Source organism: Delphinapterus leucas, chromosome 16, assembly GCF_059928025.1.
Source record: "Delphinapterus leucas isolate spDelLeu-1000000601 "Yukka" chromosome 16, BTC_Dleu_Yukka2, whole genome shotgun sequence".
NCBI lineage: Eukaryota > Metazoa > Chordata > Mammalia > Artiodactyla > Monodontidae > Delphinapterus > Delphinapterus leucas.
Window position 1 is genome coordinate 49,504,455 of NC_143144.1, and position 24,565 is coordinate 49,529,019.

General features: G+C 43.2%; 1 long non-coding RNA gene across 3 annotated transcripts in view; it reads right to left on the reverse strand.

Moving 5' to 3' along the window:
• Positions 1-1,627: 1,627 nt before the first annotated feature.
• LOC149747280 (uncharacterized) overlaps positions 1,628-24,565 on the reverse strand; it is a 32,053-nt gene continuing 9,115 nt past the window's right edge. Inside the window, exons 2-5 of one of the 3 annotated variants that reach the window (XR_016388105.1) lie at positions 18,144-18,198; positions 17,196-17,270; positions 15,057-16,844; positions 1,628-11,884 (exon numbers count right to left, since the gene is read on the reverse strand). This is a non-coding gene — a long non-coding RNA (uncharacterized LOC149747280). Of the gene's footprint in view, positions 11,885-15,056; positions 17,271-18,143; positions 18,199-24,565 lie in introns of all 3 variants that reach the window. The other 2 variants (XR_016388106.1, XR_016388104.1) reach the window with 2 other exon arrangements.

Genomic DNA, 24,565 nt, shown 5'->3' on the forward strand with positions numbered 1-24,565 from the left:
TTCCTTCATCTGTCTCCAATCCATCCCTCTAACATCATGCCCCTTAATTCTAGCCCCAAATGGCTAATTGCCCAGCAAAACAGACCAAGCCATTCCTGCCTCTTTGTTTTTGTGCACATAATTCCCTCTGTCTACAAAAACCTTTTTCCTCTGTCTCTGCTTATCAAGGTACTGCTATTGCCTTTCAAAGGCTTAAAAATATCACATCCACTTCACTCATTCACTGATTTATTCATCCAACAACAAATATTTATTAAGTGCCTCCATATACTAGGAACTGACTCTTCTAGGCCCTGGGGCTAGGATGGCGAACAAAGTAGACATGATCTCTGCAATTACAAAAATTAATCGTCAGTGGCAGACAGATATTGAACAATTAAACATATGAACTCACACACCTATCTATCTACCCATCCATCCATCCATCCATCCATCCAACCATCTGATTTCAAAAGGTGATAGGCGCTTTGAAAGAGAATACCAAGACGGTCCTATTTTAGAATGAGTGGTCAGAAAGCCTCTTTGGAGAAGCTACCTTTAAGCTGATACCCAAAGGATAATGTAGAAGGTTTGGGAATGGTAAAGGAAGAGCATCTTAGGCAGAGGAGACCCTCAGTTAAAAGAGTTGGAATAACTTAAGGAAGCCTAGTGAGGCTGGAGCAGAGTGAATGACCCAGGACCACCCAACATACGATCTTACTTTCATATTTTGTTTATTATGTCTTCCTCCCCTAGAGTGTAAACTTCATGAAGGAAGGTGTTTTTGTCTGATTTGTTCACTTCTTTATCCCTAGTGCTTAAAACAGTGCTTATATGTAGTTGGCACTCAAAAAATATGTTTGAGTGGATGAATAGAGGACAACAAAAGGAAACTAGAGAGGTAGGCAAGGATGAAATAATATAGGGCCAGTGGGATAAGATAGGTACTTGGATTTTATTCTACTTGAAGTAGCAAGTAACAGCTACTTTAACACAAGAATTATATGATACAATATATGCTTTTAAAGGCTTACTCTGACTTGAGTGGAAAAAGAAGTAGAGGTCAGCAGATGGAGAATCAAATTAACTTAAAGAGCTATTGCAGTAACTTGGTAGGAGGGATCATGATGCTGGCACAGTGTAGATAGAAAAGGGTGAATTTATGATATATTTTAGAGGTAGGAATAATAGCTTGCTGATGGATTTTGTGGCGGACGCTTCAGATTGATTTCCCAATCCATTCTCCCCTTCTTCCTTACTAATATAATGCTATATAATATAAACTATATAACATTTATAATGTAAATGTTGTTTGGGGTGACAATGGGCCTAACATAAAAAATAAATCTATATTTGCCAGCTTCTCTTGCAGCTGAGGGTGGCCATGTGATATAGTTCTAGTCAAAAAGATGCAAGAAGAAATTTCTGGGCAGGGAGTCTGGGAAAGCTCTTTAAAAGGAAATGAATTCAATCGCCGAATGACATTTTCCCTTTGCCCTCCCTCTTCCTGCTGCACGGATGGCAGATTCTGAGGTGGAGCCGTAATCTTGGAGGACGGGGAGGGGTGTGTGTGTGGGGGTGGGATGTGTGTGGGGGGGGAGGCGGGGTGGGGGCCAGGCAACAAGATGAGGATGAAGTTACCCACGAAAGAAACAGGAAGAGAGGAGCCCGATTTCTGATGACGTTCAGAGCTGCCATCACACCCTGGACTGCCAATTTTTGGACTTTTTTCTGAAAAATATAATCAAATTCCTATTTGGTTAAATCATTGCAAGTTAAATATTATTTATACATTACTAAATTTTTATAAATTCCTAAATTTCTAACTGATTCAGTTTGGATGTAGGGGAAGCAAGAGAGGAGAATCAAAGATGATTTTAATCTGTTTTTTTGTTTCCCTGAACAGCTATTTAAATGGAAAACTGGGTGAAGAACAGAATTTAAATGGAGGTGGTGTTTATCAGTATGTGTGTGTGTGTGTGTGTGTGTGTGTGTGTGTGTGAGAGTGTGTGTGTGTGAGTGTGTGTGTGTGCGTGTGAGAGAGAGAGAGGGAGAGAGAGAGAGAGAGAGTGACAGGGAGATGGAATCCAAGACTTCAGTTTGGATATGTAAAGCTTGAGATGTCTGTAAAACGTCGACGTGGTGCTGTGAACCAAATAGTTGATTATACAAACCTGTTGTTCAGAGAAGGGTCTGGGGATAGAGATAGAAATCTGGCAGTTGTCAGCATAGAGGTAATATTTAAAGTCATGTAAATGGCTGAGATTTCCCAGAGCAGGAAAGTATAAAGATGGAAGGGAAAAAGACCCATTGCTAAACCCAGAGCATGTCAACATTTAGAGGCAAGGAAGGGAACACTTGCTGTAAAAAAGACTGAGAAGGAATAGCCAGTGGGAAGAACAAGGAGGGCAAAGCATTGTCAACAAAGTGGGCTTCCTGGGCCCATCTCTCTTCTGCACGGCACAGTGGTGTCCTGTATCACCCATTTGGCACTTTATATATCTTGCATTGGGATGTTGTTTCTCTTTCTGTGTGTAGGCTGCTTTCCCTCTGTCATGAGATCTATCCTCCAAGGACTGGAGTCATGTCTGCCTCCGGAATTCCCCAAACCAGACCTGGCACTTGACTTTGAGGGGATGCTCCAAAACGCTTGGCAGTGTTGATCTGTGCCCACTGGGGTCAGGGAGAAAAAAGAGGGTGTTTAGAAAAAGGAATCTAGTTTGAAAAAATGAAAAATTGGAAACTTTGCTCTATCCCACGTAGAAAGGCTCATTGAGCAGCAGAATGAGATTCATTATCTGACCAGAAGGAAGCCTTTTTAAGAGTAATTTCAGAGCACAGGTTGGTTGTCGGTCAAGGAAACACCTTGGAAAAGCCAGACCGATTAAAGCAAAGACTGTGCAGAATCCAAGAATTCCACTGAAGCAGGGTTCAGATGGGGAGGGTAGCTTTGACTAGAAACCCAAAGGCTTATATCAGAAGCTGAGCAGGAAAGGACAGCATGTTCTTAAAACTGGAATGAGCTCATGGTGGAAGCTGGGGTGAAATAAAGAGGAGGGAACCGTGAAACCCTGGCTACACGCTGACCCACAGTTGTGGCATTGGTCGATTCTCGAGATTTCCTACAGTGGCCTTTGGCATGAAGTACTGATGTCCTGCTATAGAAGCCTAGTATGTGGGAGAGCTGTAGCCCTGAGCTAGAAGGCCACATTCCCGGTCATTCATTCATTCATATTTGATATGCAATTACTATATGCCAAATCCTGGGGATATGGTAGTACAAAAGACAAAAAATATACCTAAATTCATGAAACTCATATTCCGGTGGGGGTGGTTTGTGTGTATGAGAGAACAATAAATAGAAACACTTAACAAGATAAATTCATATAGTGATAAGAGCTATGAAAAAAATCAGACATTGATATGCTGGAGCTAGAGCTACCCAGTATGATCTCTGAGCTTGTTAAAATGCAGAATCTCAGAAGGCACCCCAGACCTACCGTATCCGAATCTGTATTTTAACAAGATCCCACGTCCCACTCCTTCCAGGATTCCTATGCATGTTAATGTTTGAAAAGCACTGTGCTAGGGAGTGTTTGGAAACGGGGATCCTTTAGGTTGGGTGGTTTTGGAAGGCTTCTCTGTGGAGGTGACATCTGAGCTGAGACCTAGGTGAAGAGAAGCCATCCATGTAAAGATCTGGGAGCAGAGCATTCCAGGCTGTGGGAATGGAAAGTTCAAGGAGCTGTGTGGTAATCAGCTTCTTACGTTCAAAAACCAAAAAAATCTATTTCCTAATCATGGACTCTTCTCATCTCCCCTTACCTGGCTGGTCCTTATCCAGATGTCAGACCTCAGTCTAAACCTTACTTCTTCTTGGAGGTTTCCCTGACCTCCAAACACGCTTCCCATACAATCCCACCCTCACCCTATCCTAATCCTGCGTGAGAGTGGTCTGATTATTTATCTCCCCAACGGGGCTGCCATCTTGGTACGGAACAGGTGCTGTGTAATTTTGTTTAATGACTATCTGAATGGAAGCGAGAAGCCCAGAAACACGGAAGAGGCAGGTTATAAGAGCAGTCAGACCACAGTTTTGCTGCGGAGCAAGGTCAGTCACTCTTGAAACCTTCTGGCTTTTGCTTGGGGGGATGGCCCCCACCCCACGGTTTGTGCCACCAGTCCTCATACATTTCCTTCCTCTTAACCCTCATTGCTCTGCGATCCGTGCTCAGACCCTCCCTAAATATTTCTTTTGAGTCAGGGATTCAGGGTCCAGCAGGGGATATGAACTCTTAGAAATGACATGCAAAAGAATAAACTACAAGGCAACGTGCTTGATGGCAATTACATAGTTGAGAACAAGTGACGGTTGGAGATCAGAGAGGGGCTTGGCACTAAATTCAGGAGGGATTTAGGAAGTTCCACTTGAGCTGGCTATTAAGAGAGGAAGAAGACATTTTTTTCAAGCTTAAAAAGGTAGTGAGTAGGTAGTGGTCATTGGATGGTAATGGTAGGGGAGGGGCAGTGATGGTGATGGTGGGGAGATTGTTTTTTTTTTGCGGTACGCAGGCCTCTCACTGTTGTGGCCTCTCCCGTTGCGGGGCACATGCTCCGGACGCGCAGGCTCAACAGCCATGGCTCACGGGCCCAGCCGCTCCGCGGCAAGTGGGATCTTCCCGGACCGGGGCACGAACCCGTGTCCCCTGCATCGGCAGGCGGACTCTCAACCACTGCGCCACCAGGGAAGCCCGGGAGGTTGGTTTTGAATGGAAATGGTGGTGGGTGATGGTGGTGGTGGTGAAAATGGTGCTGGTAGTAGTGGTGAGGTGTCTATGGTGATGGTAGTGGTCATGGTTAGTGCAGTATATTCTAGACAGAGACCTCAGCACACCCGCCAGCATGAGGTCATGAAAGATCTCACTAAGTCCCCAAACCTGGAGAAGTTCACTTGGTAGGAAGGCTGCAGATAAGACAGATTGGCAGATGGGAGCCAGAGATAAGGGGGTCATGGGCCGAGACATGGGCCAAACCTTTCGTTAAAAGTTTAAGTAGATGATGGATTTGGTTAGCTTTAGTTTGTGGGAAGAGACCTGGCAATACTGTAGGGGGGTGAGATCTCCAGTCATAACTGCCTCTCACTTTTATAATTATCTAAACCAAAATGAAAGGGTTTAAAGGAGGCATGGAACATGTACAAATCTACTTCTCCTTATATCCAGCATCCTAAAGGAGGAAAGAATGTCCCCTTTCAGGAAGGATACTGAAATCACTCAAGAAAGATGCTTAGTGATCTCATTCGTGTAACTGTGTTCATCTACTCAGTCACTAATTCATTACTCAAAATATTTTTATCAAGTGCTTGCAAAGTTCAATGCCTAGGATATTATGGTCCAAATGAACAATAAGCTACCTTCCCAGCCCTCAAGCAGCTTACAATCTAGTGGATACACAAGAGGTAGGGCTCTGGGGACCACACAGAGCTGAGAAGTCCCGTGTGCTGCCCCTGACTTTGCAGACGGGGACTTGTTCATTCACCACTTTCTTCCTGTCTTTACTGTGGTCATAGAACTCTGATGGAGAACGCAAGTACATAAAATAGTTCTTGCTCTGAGGAACAAGAAGTTTACAATCCAGGGAGGAAACTTCTCCAGACCTCTTCCCTCTTCATCTGTATTATTTATGTGTCTGTATATGGATGAGTGTGGAAGTGTTAACCTGATGATTTTTAAGGTCCCTTACAAATTTAATATTTTATGACAAAAAGATCCAAGATTTATAGAGAGTGCTTGGGTTATAAATAAACCCAAGGTTGATGCTAAATTTGCTAGATGTTCTAAAAATTAATTACAGACACTCCCACTCACCCCTCATATACACAGAGTAAGTAATCTAGGGTTCTTGTAAAAGGCTTGTGGTAGATTTGTGAGGGGTTGTCAGTCGGCCTTCAAACCCAAGGGCAGGGCATGGGATGATCCAAGGGAATTTCAGGACCCTGGAGGGTGTGACAGGGGATGTAGTCACATCATGAAAGAGCTAGTGATCTCTCTTCATGTTGGGGAATGTGGTTTGAGTGGCTGTGGGAACTTAAACTTTCTGACTTTCTGTGTAACCAAAATCTCAACCCCCAAGTGTGTCGAAGTGACTTTCCTGACACAGCACATGTAGCCTGGCTCTCTCCTGATGTCTGTTTTTCTTGCTCTTAGAAGAAGAAACGGCCTAAATAATCCTCATGGGCCAACAGTTGAAAAAATATTTGTTTTGGTTTTGCTGAGCGCTTTCCCTGTTAAAACGTGCATATTTTGAGGGGAAGGGAGATCCCCATTGTGTGGGTTTGATTCATTTATGCTTAACAGATCAATTGTTTCGAGGGGAGGCTTTATGTCCGAGAGGCTATAGAAAGCTTTACTGCCCCTTTCCTTTCAAACAGGAAGTTGCATTTTGCCAAAAGTAAACAAATGTGAACCCGGGAAGGTTTGTTTAGTTTCTGACGCTGACTTTAGGACCTGAGAATGGAGTCTGTGCTTGGCAAAAATGCCTTCTCTGAGCTCTATCTGGGCCAAAATGTTCTCTGCTCAGGACCTGGCCTTTGCGCTCTGGTAAACATCCTCCTCTCACCAGCCCCCAGAAATTCACTGCCAAAGTCCCTCAGCAGCTTTGCTTACTTATCAGGGACATTCTAAAGCTGAGGGCAACTTGGAAACCAATTTTCAGCGGGACACAGCTTTCTGAAGGGGGACTACTTTATAAAAATGGCCTGAGGCTTAGAAATCTCAGAGGATGTGAATGCAGTTGATATTCTAGGTGTTTAGGCATGGGCTAGTCCCTCTGGGTGAAGAAGCTTCTAAAAGAGTGACAGTTTCTACTCAGCTAACATGGTAGTGCTAAGCACTGTGTAGGACTGAGTTTCTATAATCCTCACACAAATCCTAGGAGAAAGGCACTGTCATTACCTGCAATTTACGGATGAGAGAAGTAAGACTTAGAAAAGGTAAGAAAAAACACAGCTGGTCAATTTAAGGGAAGCCTCTAGTCTCTCTGTCTTCTGGTTTGGAGATTTTAAATAGTTTATGATCAATATCTGAACTCCAGGAAGTTACAAAATATTTAGACGAGATCAGCACAATTCAGGTAAAGAGTAATGTGAGACAGTTTACTACTGCAGGACAAAGAACTGAGAAGTAGCATTTAAAGCTTTTAATGAATAAGTCTGACATTGAACCTATCTTGTTCTGTGAGGGGTTTAAATCAGCTGATAAAAACAGGGGCAATGTCTGAACAGGTAGAGACGGTGAGGTCTAAAGCAGTCTGTGATGATTCTCAGAGGAGGGGTCTGGTTCACCCTTAAAGAATGAGTGGGAATTAGGTAAATGAGGAATGTTTCAAATTTGGGGAATCAGAATCGACTCTTTCTTTAGGGGGCTTGTATTAGAAGCTACTTTATGAAAACATTCTTGGTATACATGGTGACCTTCCTTGGGCCTTGATATTGTACTCTCTGAACTCTTATATGCTTGAGAGATAGTTTATCCACTGAAACATACAAATAAATGTTTGGTCTGTGAAGTAATCCATCATTGAGAGGCAGTGGCAAAGCTAGAGGTTGTTGGACCAGAAATTCACCCTCCTCCACCTCCCCGTTCCATCACAAACTAATTCTCCCACATCCTAATGGCACCAGTCTTGTCAGGGCTCTGAAAACAGGTTATTGCTTAAGTGCATTTCTCTACTGTACTTTACAGACATGTTAATAATCCTCACAGCTGGTCTCAGGTGATAAGTCAGATTCATCCCATTTCATAGCTGAGAAAACTGAGACTGAAAGAGTAAGAACTTTGCCCAAGGTCATACAACTTCTTGATGGTGGAATCAACGAATTGATGATTCCCCCATCAATTGAATGAATAATTCAGTTGATTGAATAATTCTTTCCATTATTCCATAGTCACCTGAGAACAGAATGAAGACTCCTCAGGTAGTTTTTAGCTAGTATTCTGGATTTGCTTAAAATCCTTATGAGATGTTAGCAGCTTTAAGTCTTATGGTGTATGGGACACCAGAGCACTTCTGCATTTCCTTTTAATCAATCTAACGGGGACACGGACCTCTGGCTTTCCTCGTAGAACCCCTGTTTTGAAGTATCTCTGCTTTCTTCATTCAGAAGGACAGATCAGCATCTCTCATGCAAGGCCTGGCTCCGCGCCCATCTCACTTTTGCAATGAGTTTAGCAACATCTGCTTTGCCCATTAAAGTGATTTTTCTCTTCCTGGCCCTGAGCCTGTGTGCTTGCTGCAATTGATTACCAGCAATTTCCTTCCCAAACCAGAGGGTTCAGTGAACTCTAAATTGAATTGTTGCTCACTGGTCTACTTTGGACCAATGCATATGGCTTACGTGCAAAATGATCAAGCCATTTAGTTCCTGAATCTATGGGCTGACAATTCTGGTTAAACACAGGGGAGGACCTGGTGAGTGACATTTCCCATTTTTGCACGCAGTGGCCTAGGGCTGTAGTCATCTCTGGGTTTCTCAATTTCAAACCTAAGGTGGGGGGAGGGGATGAAGTCACCTTGCTCACAACAAGGCTGTTGCAGTGTTCACACCTTCATTTCTTCTTGTCCAGTTGTAGCACTAATGGCCCCAGATGTAGCTGCCTGGAAGGTTCACCTAAGAGACATCTGAGAAAATGTATTTCTAGCTCTAGAGGCAAAAGTAAAGACCTCAGGACAAGGTACATCATTGTTCCCTTCTGAAGGTAACTGTGGGTCCCTTTACATGGTTCAGGCAGCTTTAATCCATAAAGCAAAGCGCCAAAGGAAGTAGAGCCTGTGTATCTGGCCCACTGCTCCATCATTTCTCAGGCTGGTAGATTCCTAGTCATCCTTTAAGATGCAGTCTGACTCCCCCAAACCTCATCACTTTTCATATGCTTTGGGTACCACACACGATATTTCATTGCATTTGTCTGCTTACATAGAGGCCTCTTACCGGGCTGGGGCCCCATTCCTCAGTCACCCTGTATTCCCAATACCTAGCACAGGGAGTCACATACAGTAGGGCCTCAGTCAAAGGATGAAGGAGTGAAGGATGCTGCTTGCCTTGTGAGAAGATTTTCAATTGGTACTTTGCTCTGAACCGTTCCTAAAATGTTTCTCTCCCCCACAGCTGCGGTGGTTTTACAGGACAGTGAGGAATAGTTGGTTATTTAGAGAAGTGGAACTCAGGAGTCTTCACCACAGTCCTTGCAAAAATCAAAAGAACCTATTACCCATTACTAATTAAATTGCTCCTTTTTATTAGAGCAGTTAATTTTTTTTTTTTTTCTTTTGTGGTACGCAGGCCTCTCACTGTTGTGGCCTCTCCCATTGCGGAGCACAGGCTCCAGACGCGCAGGCTCAGCGGCCATGGCCCACAGGCCCAGCCGCTCTGCGGCATGTGGGATCTTCCCGGACTGGGGCACGAACACTTGTCCCCTGCGTTGGCAGGCGGACTCTTACCCACTGCGCCACCAGGGAAGCCCTAGAGCAGTTAATTTAAAGCTAGGTGTCTAAAATTAGGAAAAGGTAACATAAATGGTTAAATCCAGTAATATCAACCATGACTTGAAATCATTGCCATTGCATTTTCTATTCCTTTGAGAAGACATTCCCCATTTCCACCTCGACTGCTGAGACGAAACCCACGTGTATCATCAAGCACTTCTGAAATGATTATTGCACACAAGGCTGCTCCTATCCTATTCTTGTGGATCTTTTTCACAAATGTCTTTGGCATCCAGCTCAAGGCTATTTGCTTTTATTTCTGGAAGATATCTCATTTATATTAGTACCTTTATGAGAAGTATTAGAAAGAGCACAGTTTTCCAAAAAGTATGGCTCAGCTTGAAGCTCTGAGACCCACTCCTTGTAACCAAGGAGATTCTGAGCTGAACCTCCAAAGCTTTGAAGGAATCCTAGGATTTTCAGCTTCTAGAAAGGCCTTCGGTCTTTATTTAACCCCTGCAGGTTGGTAGATGGCCCTGTAGACCTACTAAGGAAGTGGGCTAGTGAACTTCAAGGGAAACTTAGCTGGGCTGCATGTGAAGATAGGTAGTTAGGGAAAGGACATTTAGCATTTTTTTTTTAGCTTTGAGAATCTAACAGAGGAATGGCTGGGAAAATGTTCCAATTGCCTACCCTTGCTCTTTGCAATCCATTTATCAGATGCAATTAAGCCTGGTACCCCTCCCCCCTCCAGTCCCACAGCAGAGACGGAGGGGCCTTAGCCCCCCATGTGGGCTGTGCTGAGTCACGCTCTTTCAGTTCTGCTGCCAGCCACCGCAGTAGCTGGGATGTAAAACACATCCTTCCCCTTTCCAGAGTTTCTGGCTCAATTTGAACAGGACTTTTCTAACAGAAATGGATCACCCTGAGATCCAACTCATCAAGCCCATGCTTAGTCCAAGATTCCAGATAGAACAAATCTTTAGGGATAGGAATGTGCTACAGTTTACCCAGAGCTAACTAAACCTCCTCTGCCATCAGACCACCACCCTTGCCACCCAAACGGCAGTTCATTTACATGAATGCTTATCATATACCAGGCACTGCCATACTCAGTTTCATGTTATCCTCACGTAACTTCACAAATTGGGTTTTTGGTTTTTTTAAAAAAAAATTATTTATTTTTGGCTGCGTTGGGTCTTCCTTGCTGTGCACGGGCTTTCTCTAGTTGTGATGAGTGGGAGCTACTCTTCATTGTGGTGCGCAGGCTTCTCATTGCAGTGGCTTCTCTTGTTGCAGAGCACGGGCTCTAGGGCTCGTGGGCTTTAGTACTTGTGGCACACGGGCCCAGAAGTTGTGGCTCGCGGGCTCTAGAGCACAGGCTCAGTAGTTGGTGGTGCACGGGCTTAGTTGCTCCGCGACATGTGGGATCTTCCCAGACCAGGGCTCGAACCTGTGTCCCCTGCATTGGCAGGTGGATTCTTAACCACAGCGCTACCAGGGAAGCCACGAATTGGGTTTTGTAATCCCATTTTACAAACGAGGAAATGGAGGCTCTGAGAGTTTAATATTTTTAGGCAGCAAGTATTTGTTAAGAGTATTGGGTGCTATGCTAAGTGCTGGGGATAGAGTGGTAAATGAAATAAACACAGTCCTTCCTTTAGGAAGTTTACATTTAGCTAGTAAGTGTAGCAAAGCCAAGACTAGAGCCTTCATAGGCCTTATTCTAAAGCTTGCCTTAAACCCTACATACAATTCCTCATAGTCTAAGGCACCCCTTGGGGACCCTTTTAGAAACTCAGCCTACTCGGCATGGCTATTGGGAAGATAGATCCTGAAATGAGTTTATCCTTCTAAATCATACCCCCGTGAAGTGTAAGCTCACTTGGACAAGGATCATATCTGTCTTCCTCTGGGCACAAAATTGTCCTGCAGTAAGTCTGTGTTGGATGAATGAGTACCAACACTTGCATTTTGGGTTTTGGTCTTCTGCCTGAGAATGGTCCCCCTAGGCTCAGTGAAAGCATGTTAAAACCCATGTGCTGTGAGAGGCTGCAGAGGAAGTCTTTGAGCCCTTTACATGTAGTAGGTTTAATTCTTCTTTTCTCTCAATTTTCACACGCCCCCGCACTTCCTGCTCTTTCCTGGGCCTGGAAGCGGAAGTACTGAAATACTGAGACAAACTGTTCTCATGGTTTTTAGAGACTGGTTGAAACCAGGAAGGATAGGAAATCGGAAGGCCGGCTCTCTCTGGTTTCTCTCTGTCCAGGAGAAAAGAGCTGGGTCTTGCGGCCCTTGATCATGTTTCCACTCCTACTTTGAGCTGGTTGGGCTCAACAAGACCAGTCAAAGGCTTGATCTTAGCTGCAGCTTCCTTGTTCAATGACAAGTTGATTACCATTCTTTTGACTTCATTTTTCATCTGAAAGTGAAAGGGGATGTCCTTAATGGGAGACAATGCTGATATTTATTTCTTGATTACAGGTAGATTTGTGTACACACTGATTTGTTTATTCAGCAAATATTTATGATGTACCTATTCTATGTCTCCCATGAAGGGCCCTGATACAGCTTACATTCCCATGGAATGTGTTTTGCTGTAAACAGAATAAATAAAATATGTATTATGTTAAAAGATAAAATGCCGTGGAGGAAACTAAAGTAGAGGAAGGGGATGAGGAGTGTTTGGTTGGGGGTCCTGCAATATTAAGTTGGGCTATTAGGGAAGGCCTCATAAAGAGGGTAATATTTGAGTGAAGATCTGAAGCAGTTGAGGGTGAAAGCCATATGGATATGGAGGAAGAGGATTCTAGACAGAGAAAACAGCAAGTGCAAATGTCCTGAGGCTGGTAGATGCCTGGTGTGCCCCCTCAAAGAGCAAGGTGGCCAGTATGGCTGGATCAAAGTCAGCAAGGAGAAGAGCAGAAAGAGATACAGTCAGAGAGGAAGTGGGGTCAGATTGTGTCATGAAGGCCTTGAGAACAGGGGAAGCCTTTAGGTTGTTCTATAAGTAAGAAGAGGAGCCCCTGGGAGGTTTTGAACAGAGAAGGAACATGGTCTGATAAAGTGATGTTCAATTAGCTATCTTTGCAGAAGCCCTGACACTTCCTACTGACTGGCCTGTGCATGAGAAGCACGGGACAATGGATTTGAGATCTGATTGTACCTCCTGAACCTCCGTGACAAGGCATCACCCCCATTTTAGTTGAGGCCAAGGAGACTCAGAGAGTTTGAGTGACTTCCTCAGGCCTTTAGCCATACTAGTAGTGGAAGAGGCAGACCAGGGAGGCAGCATCATATCTGTGTGCCTTCTGGCTGCATCCTTCTGGTGGCTCTGGGGCGAATTTATTTCCTTGCCTTTTCCAGTGTCTAGAGGCTGCCCACATTCCTCCATCTCCAAAGCCAGCAACATCACATCTCCACGACCCTGGCTCTGTCTTCATTCTCTCTCTCTCTGACCCCAGCTGGGAAAAAGAAGTGATTCTCCACTTTTAAGGACTCATGTGATAAGGTTGAGCCCAACTGGATGATCCAGTATACTCTTCCCTTCTCAGGGTGTGTAACTTTAACTACATCTGCAAAAGTTTGTTTAAAATATATATAAATGTGTTATATAATATATATAAACATTACATATATTAAAGTTGTAGGCCAAAGGAAACACTTGTAAGTGATGTAATAGAAACATAAATGCCTTTGGGGACCACATTAGCCTCAAGAGAGAAAGGTGTACAGGAGAAGAGACCAGGGGAAGTAAAAAAGAACAGAAGACCAAGAAGATGATCCTTATTTTGGAAGAGAAAATAGGTGGCTTGCTATCTGCATATTCACACATGCAAATCCAAGCATAGCAAAAACTCAAGATTAAATGTACCAAGTGGCAATGGTTCATTATATGTAATATATAGTTTATGTATTATATTAAATAACACGTTTTATATATTATATATACACAAATATGCATGTATGTACATATATGATATGTAAGATAGTATTATTATACCATATTAACATATTTATTATAATACAATTAATATATTATTAACATATATCAGAAGAATAGGAGGGAATCTAGTTTTCCTTGGATCTTTCCTATCACATCTCCTCCTGTAATCAATTCCCAGGTCCTAGACAGTCTCTCTGAAAAGTCATCATTTTGGTCCTCCAAACTCACATTTTATTATGCTTCTCCTAGTCAATCACAATAACCAGGGCTGGGGTGATGATAACCTCTACTTCCAGTCCATTTTCAGGTTTAGTTTTCTCCAGTGCAGATCCAATCACTTTTTAAACTCTCCATTACCCCCAATCCTATTCCACTACGTGAAGTAGAATATCCTTAGTCTGGTTCAAGGCCTGTTATACTATAATCCCACCTCATACTCTGCCTGACTTGTATTCTACATCTCAGCAAAATAAAAGGGATTTGCTATCCTGATACCACTTCCCAGTCTTTGTACCGTTGCTCAAGTGTTTCTTCTTCTCTGGAATGTCTCCCAGATCCCCCTCCCTCTCTTTTTTGGGTCATTGAAATTCTACCCATCTTTCCAGGCTTATCTCAAATGCCATCTCAAATCTCCATGAAGTCTTTCTTGACCTCGTCCAGCAGGCATGACTTATCCGTCCTTTGAGCACCTCCTATGGGGACTTTGTACCTCCTCTTTGGGGCTTATCTCATTTTACAGTTATTTGTCTGCTCGTCTTTTCTTTCCTACTAAATTATACTCTTTTTGGGCCAGTGACTAGGTCTCACTCTTTGTTAGTTCCCCACAGCATCAGTACACAGTGCCTCTGAACGATGACCAAGCTGTCTGCAAGGGCATAGGAAGCAGTGCTCTTTACAAGATCGTTGCTTCATCCAACGTTGTTTGGATGCTTGAGGGAGCAAATGCCCACTGAGGGGTAACTACAACCTCTTCTATTTCTATGGGCCACATGCATTTTTATTTTCACACACGTTATCCTAGGGATTTGAAAACATCAGTTCTTCGAGTTGTCTTTTCACAATTTTTGCTGTTTCTTTGTACCACCTCCACTATGACTCACTTAATTAAAAAAAAAGATTCACTATTTTTATTTAGCCTTGCTTAAGCCACAAAGTCCATGAAAACACTGGGTCTAATGGGATACTCACACATTAAATAATTCCAAAACAATTAAAGCAAAACGTCTTCACTACATAATAATACTACAAGGACTGTGCTTTGGAAAACCCTACTTGAGATCCAAATAGGTGTGAAAAAACTTGAACATGGTCACTGAGCTGTTTTGTCTCTTTCCACTAGGCCACATTGCCTCAAAACCTGGCACCGAGGAACAGAGCTTACAGAGTCCCTGATACCGTACTCTCCATCAGGACAGAGACCAAGCCTGTAGTGCTCACCACTGTATGGTAGGCACACTACAATTATGTGTAGAAACAGTATAACAGGAAACTGCAAGCACGTGTACACAGAAGAATGTGCACACCCACAGCTGAACTTAAAGTTAGTGGCTGGCAGTGTTTCGATTCATTCTTGCTTTCCGCATAGTTTCCTCAGACTTTATTTAATGGGATGATGTTAGTTTTCCATCACCCCCAGCCATGGCCTCACCTGTGAACCTCTGCAAGCTGCCACTGCAGCCGGCCCCTGGCTTGTTGCTTCCTTCGCCACCTCATTTGGGGCTGTTCCACAGCTGCTCTGCCCACTCATATCTGCCACATGGCTGTGAAGCACTTCCCAGTCTACGGGGCATGAGAAATGCTTCGTCATTCTCACCAAGCCTTTTGCTACTCGCTATGGCCAGTCACAAGAGCATCTGTCTCCGAGAATCTTTGAAGTGTCTTCACAGAAGAAAACAATTGCTCTGAAGTGATAGCCCAGGCAGGAAATGAGGCCATGGCAATGTCACTCCAGGGCACCAGAGCAGCTCCAAATTCCCTTTCTCCTTCTTTCTCTCAGCCCTTACCTTTCCCTCGAAAAGAAGGAGAACACTGAAATTATTTAATAACTTTGTTCACCATTCAGTGTCACTTCACATGACATCTGGACTGTGCCCACAGCAGACACTTGTAAATTGGAGGTAGGTTGTAACAGGATTTATTCAGCGGGGCGCTCTGTCTCTGCCCTTCATCGAAGAAGTGTGTTCTTCAGGAATTGGCAGATTGCGGGAGAGGTTGCCTGGCATAAGAGGTGAAAACTCTCTTTGACACTTTTTGCTTTCCCACCTCAAGCACAAATGGAGAGAGGAAATGGGGAGGGGGACCAAGTGGGAGGCCACAGCCTCTACTAGGAACAACATGCATGACCTTCGAGGTCAGAAAGAGTAGAACTCAGGACTTCCCTGGTGGCGCAGTGGTTAAGAATCCACCTGCCAATGCAGGGGACACGGGTTCGAGCCCTGGTCCGGGAAGATCCCACATGCCGCGGAGCAACTAAACCCGTGCGCCACAGCTACTGAGCCTGCTCTCTAGAGCCCGTGAGGCACAACTACTGAGCCCACGTGTCACAACTACTGAAGCCCGCGTGCCTAGAGCCCGTGCTCTGCAACAAGAGAAGCCACCACAATGAGAGGCCCGTGCACCACAATGAAGAGCTCATCTCAACTAGAGAAAGTCCACGTGCAGCAACAAAGACCCAATGCAGCCATAAATAAATAAATAAAGGAAAATATTGAATTAAAAAAAAAAAAAGAGTAGAGTTAAAATCCCAGTCCTGCTGATGGTTGTTAGCTTATAGAATCTTGAGAGATTTACTTACCTTTTCTTACCTCAGTGTACCGCACATAGTGGGCCCTCAGGAATTTTAGTTCCCTTCTCCTTTCTGTTAAATATCTCTGCATCATCTGTGACCAAGTTATTCTGGTATCATTCTCTCCTTCATTAATGTTTATGATGTCTTCTAATGCTATAAGCTACTGAGACAAGACAGACACATATGAAGTGACTTCAAAATCTTTATGAAGCTGTGGGTCCAAATGCACTGCTTAGTAGAGCTTAAAGTCTGTTGTGTTTAAGCGGGGATTCCAAGCACTGGAAGGGATGCTCAGCTTAAAGATCTTTGACACGCCTTCCCGCTTAGAGATTCTGTAGTTTGGTGGTCTTCGATCTTACATCATAGATAATGTATTCATATAATTTACTGTCCAAAGTAGGAAACTTCTGAGAGCGAAAGAGGCTCCTATTAAAATTTACAACTGGACAGCAGGTGTAAATTAGAACCGTTTCAGGCAAGTGGGGTATATTTTTACTCTAATTAGGGTGCACACGTTTAGCCCCAAGCTCTGTGTGTTGTGAGCCTTCATACAGTACTTATCTGGCTGCCACTCATTTTGAATCACGTCAGTTTTGTTTCCTCTTCAGCCAAGGACTCCCGTTATGTAGGTAAGGACCTTCCGGAAAGCTAAAGATGCGTGGCACAGTGCACGTGTAGATAACACATCAGATGTACATAAAGAGACAAATGAAAGGCAGAGGGTGAGCCAATCCAGGACCCAGATAATCCTTTAGCTCTCTCACCACACCCCACCCCACCGGCCCCCGCAGGCGGGCCTGCCGCCTCCATGATGACCAGCTGTGAAGGGAAGTAACAGGCTGGGGCAAGGCCAGCCAGATGTGACTCCCAGAAAACCCAGGTCAACTCTGACATCTGTTCATGGTCTCAGTGGCTGGCTCTGATGCTCCAGACTCATGGCATGAAAATTAAAGGGCGAACTTTCATCACCGTGGTCCTCAGGTACCAAGTGAGCCTTACTTGTCTCTGGGAGCCAGGATGCTGCAGCAGGTAGCTTCAACTTACAAAGAGCGCTGCCTAGTGAGGGCCAGGGACCTAGGAGACAGGTGCAGAAGCACAGACAGTGAGCTTGGAAGGGCCCTTGGGGATGCTGGGGGGTGAAGAGGAAGGAGCTTTGGGCTTCTAATCAGTAGATCTGGGTTTTCTTCTCTGCTACAGAGGAACCTCAGTGTTCTCACCTGGAAATTGAGGGTAACCTTCCTACTGTGTCTACAATCTGGGGTCATCGGGAGATAGAATGAGGTAATGGACATGGAAGTAGCTTACAAACCATAAATCCCTATACAAATGCCAGGTGGCATCCTAATTGGAGATCCTCAGCTCAAACCCCCAAATTTACAGATGAAAATCTGGGGTCTAGCGAGGTAAGCTGTCTGGCTCAGTGTGGGTGAGTCCCTTTACAGAGATGGACGTGGATGGCCTGTGTGTGATGCAGGGAGGAGTGGGCTGAGAAGGTAACACTTAAGAAAAACAGAAAGCCAGGGACCAGTCAGGGAGGCAAAATCACTTCCAAGGATCTTAATTTAAATTTGTGCTAGATGAGCTGAGAAGAATGATGCTGTGGTGATTTTTTTTTCAGGCAGCAGGATCCTCACAGCTTTTATTCCTCATTGTCATGGACGCTGACTGGAGTTGATTTCATCTGAAGCTTTTCATCCTGAGGCTTTGAGGCTAGAGCTGATTATGCTGTAATCTGGCTAGGCCACATCTCTTATGAAAAATTCTCCTTCGGCCTGACTGCCCTGCCCTGACACAGGCGATGGGGGCCTGGTCAGGTTGGAAAAGACTATGAGGGCCAGAGATCATCTATCTTAAGTAGGAGAAGGTTGAGGCAGGTTAGCAGAGTGCTTAAGATCATAGACTCTGGAGCCAGACCGCCAGGGGAAGAATCCCAGTTTTGCTACTCACCAGCTGTGCCGCCTTGAGCAAGTTACCTCATCTTTCTGTGCCTCAGTTTTCTCATCTGTAGAATGAGAATATGAATGGTATCCATATCACAGGGTTGATGTGAAGCTTAAGCAAGTTAATACTTTTAAAATGCTTAGAAAAGTATCTGGCACACATTCAACTCGATTTATCTGTTTAGTAAATAAAAATAAAATAGATAAGAGTGTAAAAGAAGGACATGATAGAGAGGTCATGAGGAGTGGGCTTTGTCATCAGACAGACCTGCATTTGAATTCTAATTCCACAAACTTTTTCTATCAACATTTATATTTTTCTAATTATAAGAGGCATATGTGTTTATAGTAGAAAATTTAGAAAATACAGAAAGCCAGCAGGAAGTAAATAAAAACCAACTCTAATTCCAGCACATGGAGATGGTCATGTGATGGTCAAGTATCACTGTTGGTAGTGGTATTTGAATTGGAGTTTGGGTCTGGTGCTGGTGGCTTGTTGGTTTTTATCCTTCCTCCTCAGTTTCTAAATTCTTCAGGGAGAGATCCAGGAACCACTTGAGGGCAAGGAACGATAAATGCCTAGTAAGTAAAATAGTTTTTAACAATGATGAGACCCTTGATATGTAATTCAGAGCCCTTAATCTACACAATTTTTACAGTTCTCTGTTCCCGACTTTTAGGAGCTCAGTGTTCTAGTGATACAGCATGCCAAGCATTTAGATTGAAACTCATAAATTTCTTCTTCCAACTTCCCTGCTATAATTACTTGGCCGCCCACATTATTGTTGCCAACTGCCAAGTGTGGCCGGTGAGTGACAGGTAGATTATTTGTGCCTGATGTGGGTCACGCTTTGCTTGGTCTGAGCTTTTTTGTTTAATGCTCCATGAGAAGGCCATAGATGGGGAGCAGAGTAGGAGTAATAGGAGAAGTCTACTGGGTGATGATTTGGCAGCTCAGAGAAAGTTGTAAATTAGGCTGTCAAAAGGGAAATTTCTGGCAAACTCAGTGAACAAACACAAGGTGTGAGGTGGTCAGCACTTGTAATAAGCTAACTTTCTCTCTCACTGGTGGTTTCCTCTTATTGGTCTTTTGGTGAAGTGGTTAGATGTGTTAACTATCACCCAAACAGAATCTGAATGGCTTTGGGGTTGGGGATATGGTGGTGGCTAAGCAGTGGTAAAGAGGACGGGTACAAACGTACACATCCACAGTCAGAGCAGCATTCCATGTGCTTTAGAGATTGGTTAATGGCGTAACCAAATGTATTCCTGGGAACTATCAATGAACAGTGGCACAGCCACTAAGTTTCCTTGTCATTTTAGTGACTTCGGTTGGACAGTCCTCAATAATCTGCTCTGTGTGCTTTCAAAGTCAGGGGAGGGGAGGGCCTATAATATAAAATTATGACATTAATATTATAGAAACTTTAAGGAGGTTTCCTCTCCTCCAATTTAGTGGACAAAAAAAAAAAAAAGCCTTGGTATGTATGCTCAATCCAATTGTACAAATTAACTTCTTTATTAGAACCATCTTCTTTGGTCAGTGTGACAGCAATTCACACTGATGACAGACTTAGAAATGGGTCTATCTTTCCCACTAAGGCCTGTGTCAATACAGCCAGTAGCTGCTTTAATTAGGGTGACCAAACATTCTGGTTTGCCCAGGGCTGTCTTGGTTGATTATGCCTCTTGTCTCAATCAGTAAATTTTCATAGAAACCAACTTCATTCTCAAAAGTGTCCCAGTTAGGACAATAAATTATATGGGTCCCCCAACACGAATGAAATCAAGGAGGAGCCTCCCAACAGACAGGCCTGCTTCCCTTTTCATAGTGTTGCTTTGCTCAGAAAAATTTCCAATGCCTCTGTCTAAAAGACTCTTGACGCTGGGGTCACAGTTTGACTTCTTTCATTCTCCAGCAATATTCCTTCCCAAGCTTTGTTTCAGCAGCAGAATCTACTTTTTCAGATTAAACGTTAGACAGAAGCTCCAATGTTTAAAACAGAAAAAGGTGGAGGCTTTCTTGGTTGAAGTGAGGGTAGCGAGCTGATACCCACACATTTGGCTTCTCTCTCTCTCTTTCCTTCTGGTGTGGGTCTCTGTTGAATCTCATAGCTTTGTGAAGCATAGATTAAATCTACTGCTAGAGCATATGCTACCAACAATTTAAAGTGCTGTCACTTTTTAGGTTGAATACTTTTGTTCCCTAGTCAAGTTAGTTTAGCAATACTGTATGTATTTAAGGTTGGCACAAGTTAAGGATCATCAGGCTCTGTAAAAATATTATCCCAGGGTTCAGCCTCAGTTCTAAGTTAGGCTACTCCTGTGGCCTTGATTCTTCAAACCAATCAAATCTTGACCACTACTTTTTTGTTTTTAAATTTTTTTTTTTTTTGGAGTATAATGGCTTTATAATGTTGTGCTAGCTTCTACTGTACATCAAATGTTGTTCTGTCACAGAATGTGGCTGAGGAATGACCACATCAACCATAGTTCCTGGTAATTCCCTGATCTCTCCTGTCCTCTTTGGGGGCCCTTCAGCTTAATTCTGGCTTTATGGCTCTTCCTCTGTAACCTTATCCTTTGTTCATGATTTGAAATGCTATTCCAGCAGACTTATTTTATCTTCATCCTTTCAAATCTTGAGCAGACCATCCTGGGTCCTCTCTTTTGTTAACTCCCCAGTTTATTTTAAAGTTCTGTGTAGTTTTAAAAATGCACAAAACCTACCAAACACATCAATGCATTAAAAACCTTCAATCATTAATCCCATGAGTCTCTCTCAGCCTTACCAGCTTCATTATTTTAGACATCCTAGCCAAATACAGAATTTCATCAGAATTAGCCACATATGTACTACTCCACACCTATGTTTCAACCACAGTTGATTCACCAGCCTGACAACCCCTATCAATTCTCAGTGATTCTGGGGAGCGGGTTATTCTTCTTGGCACACAGACCCAGATGTTGAGGTTAGAATTCAATAGTAAGCTGGTCTCCCCAGGATGCCATTAATAGCATTTACTTACTGAAACATTAAAGGATATTGTCATAATATAGCAATTTCACTCAAAATGGCCTCGTGTCCCAGCCATTGTGACTGCCACATTTTAAAACTCTAGTGCCCTTGGTGGGGTTGAGGGGAGGGACCCGATCAGGAATGGATGCCTTTGTTTATTTGTTTATCCAAAAATATTTGGAATGAAGTGGAATTTTCTTGACAGCTAAATTGAGGTACTAGTAATTATTTCTGGATAATTGGAAATATTCAAAAGAAAGTTTTGTTTACTCAATTATTATTTGCTCAGGACATTTATGGAAAAGAGTCATTTATACTTTGAAGAAAGTATGCATTTATATGTGTTGCCCATTGTATACAGAAAGTTGGCTTGAATTTTAAAAAAGGATAATTTTTATATATTTAATACATTTTTACCATACAATTCCTCAGACTCACACTTATATACTTTTGTAAGGGGGAAACATCAAATAATTTCAACTTAAACCGTAGAACAGAGTAGCTCGACCTTGGCACTATTGACATTTGGGGCCAGATTATTCTTTGCTGTGGGGCTGACCTGTGCATTGCGGGGCTTAACGACAGCTCTACCTTCCACCCATTAGATGCCAGTTTCACCTTCTCCTTAACTCAGCTGTGATCACCAAAAGTGTTTTCAGATATTGTCAAATGTCCTTTGTAGAGCAAAATCATCCCTAGTTGAGAACCTCTGCCATAGAGAAATGAGGAAATAAAGAGGAAGTGTTGGAGATGGAGTGGTCCATGGTACTATAGTGACTTCACATCCTGTCCCCATGCATCAGCAACGATGAAGATGAAGTGTTGGCTGGCTTGCTGGACAGGGCTACATGGAGCTATGAGGGATTCTTCCAGCTAACCTGGGACCTCTCCCAAGTTTCTTCCTTTACAAATTCACTCCTTATGGAAAATAGGCAGAGTTAAAGATATTAAGTAGCTGGCATTATTTTTCTTTTAATAATTCAGAATATATCAGTTGGCTACTTAACAAACCAGTCTAGAGCTCAGTGGCTGAAATAGACATTTATTATGGCTCACGCATAGGCTTGGCTGGGGTTCAGCTGGTCTAGGCTGGACTTGACAGGGCAGTTCTGCTTCTCCATGTAGGTCTATGGGTCACCTGGGTTGCAGCAGCTGACCGAACTCTGCTCCATGTCTCTCTCATTGTCTTCCTGAGGCCAGTAGGCTACTTGGGACATACTCATCTCATGAGCATGAACAGATGAGCAGAAACGCATGAGGCCTCTGAAGGCCTATGCTCAGCACACCGTCACTTCTGATTCATTCTATAGGCCAAAGAAAGTCACATGGCTGAACCCAAAGTCCATGGGAGGGAAGATATACTTGCTCCTTTGTGGGAAGAACATGGCAAAAGGCACATGAATACAGGGAGGGGTGAGGAATTGGGGTTAATGACACAGTCTATCAAATCCTTATTTTTAGAGTAATAGTTTTGCTTCTATATAATTTCTGAACTGAGCCCCTTTATTTTGCTGGATACCTCTGTAATGAGAGAATAAAATCACAGGACCATTTCAAGAATGGAATCATCTGGTAGGGAAGAGTGGGCCAAACAAACTATCTGAAAAATTATTTTCATTTCAGTGAGCTCAATCTTGCATGAATTAAGCAACAATATATTTCTGTGGTTTTAGAAAATGGAAAGAGCTGGATTTGTCTGACATGGAGACCGAGAGGGAAGGTATTTTCAAAGATGTTTGTGAGATTAAGATGCAAAAACACTGATTTTTAAGGATTGGCAGATTGCAGATGTGTTGGCCAGAGGAATGTGGAGCGAAAATCTCTGGAATGTTTTAGCAACCTTTTAAATTTATTGCCAGGAAATGTGTGCTGTTTGTCTTCCCTGCATCTTTTCAAAAGATCTCTTGTAAATCCAGTCAAGTCTCGTCCAGGTAGGGAGGTTTGGAAACAGTGATAAGTGAAAGGTGTTTTCTACAGCTGCGCCTTGCTCCGGCCTGACCAAACACCGTTAATATGTAACCTGAATCTGACCACTTCTTTTATGTTTACATTTGGTTTCAGTATTATTTTTAACTGGTGAAAGAGCAGTTCAAAGTCATCTTTTTTTCTTGGCTGTTACCCATAATCTCTCAAGGCTCGGTAGCAGAATAGCCATAAGTCACGTCAGGGAGATCTGAGTCTGGCAGAATTAAAAATCACTTAACTTATTACACATGTGAATGTACTAAAGATGGATAGGTCGGTCTGTGCAAGGATAAGACATTATATCAGAGACAACTTTTAGCTGCTTATGCTGGAACCACAGATTTAGGGGATCATCGTCTACACGCTTGGCACAATCCATCAAAGAGGGGTGTGTACCACATACCTATTAGAAGGGCTGAGACAAAACAAAATAAAACAAAACCAAAATGCCGACAATGACAAGTGCTGCAGAGCATACCGAGCAATGAGAACTCTCAAATACTGTTGTTGGGAATGCCAAATGGTTCAGCCACTTGGGAAAACAAGTTTGCCCTTTCTTATTTAGTTAAGCATATGCTTACCATAAGACCCAGAAATCCCACTCTGAGGTAGTTACCCAAAAGAAATGAAAGCTATCTTCACACTGGAACTTCCATGTGAATGTTTATAGTGGCTTTATTTGCAGTCACCAACTATCTTTCAATTGGTGAGTGCGTAAACAAATGGTGGGTCATCCATATAATGGAGAGTTACTCAGCAATAAAAAGAAATGAGTTGCTGATAAATGTAATAATGTGGTGAAATATCAAATGCATTATATTGAGTGAAAGAGGCTAGACTCAAAAAGCTATAGCTGTATGATTCCATTTATATGACATTCTGGAAAAAGGCACACCTATAGGGACAGAGAATAGATTAGTGGTTGCCAGGGGCTAGAGGTAGGGGCTATCTACAAAGGGGCATATGGGGAAATTAGGGGGGCGACGGAACTTTTCTATATCTTGATTGTGGTCATGATTATAAGCCTGTCTACCTATGTCTAAACTCATAGAACCACACTCTAAAAAGCGTGAATTTATACCCCAATATGCCCGACTTTTAATAAAGTGTATAGCTTATTGTCCCCCAGAATCTTCTATTTATATATTTGTCAATGTAACATACGTGTTGGGGTAACCACCCAACTCACATCTGCTTATTTGGAAACAGCATCCTGCCCCCCAGTCCCTGCTGAAGGGTAGGCTTAGCCTATGCCTCTTCCGGTTGATTCCACACCTTGACCCCACTTGATAGGACCATGGGTGGACATCTACGCCAAACTAAAACAGTAACATGCTCTCTTTTGAGACTTTGCTCTAAGAGACATGGAAACCACAGTCCAGAGGGTGTAGATTTTGGCTTGCAGATATGTTTTATTTGGCTCGCACAATGTTTAAAGCAATTGA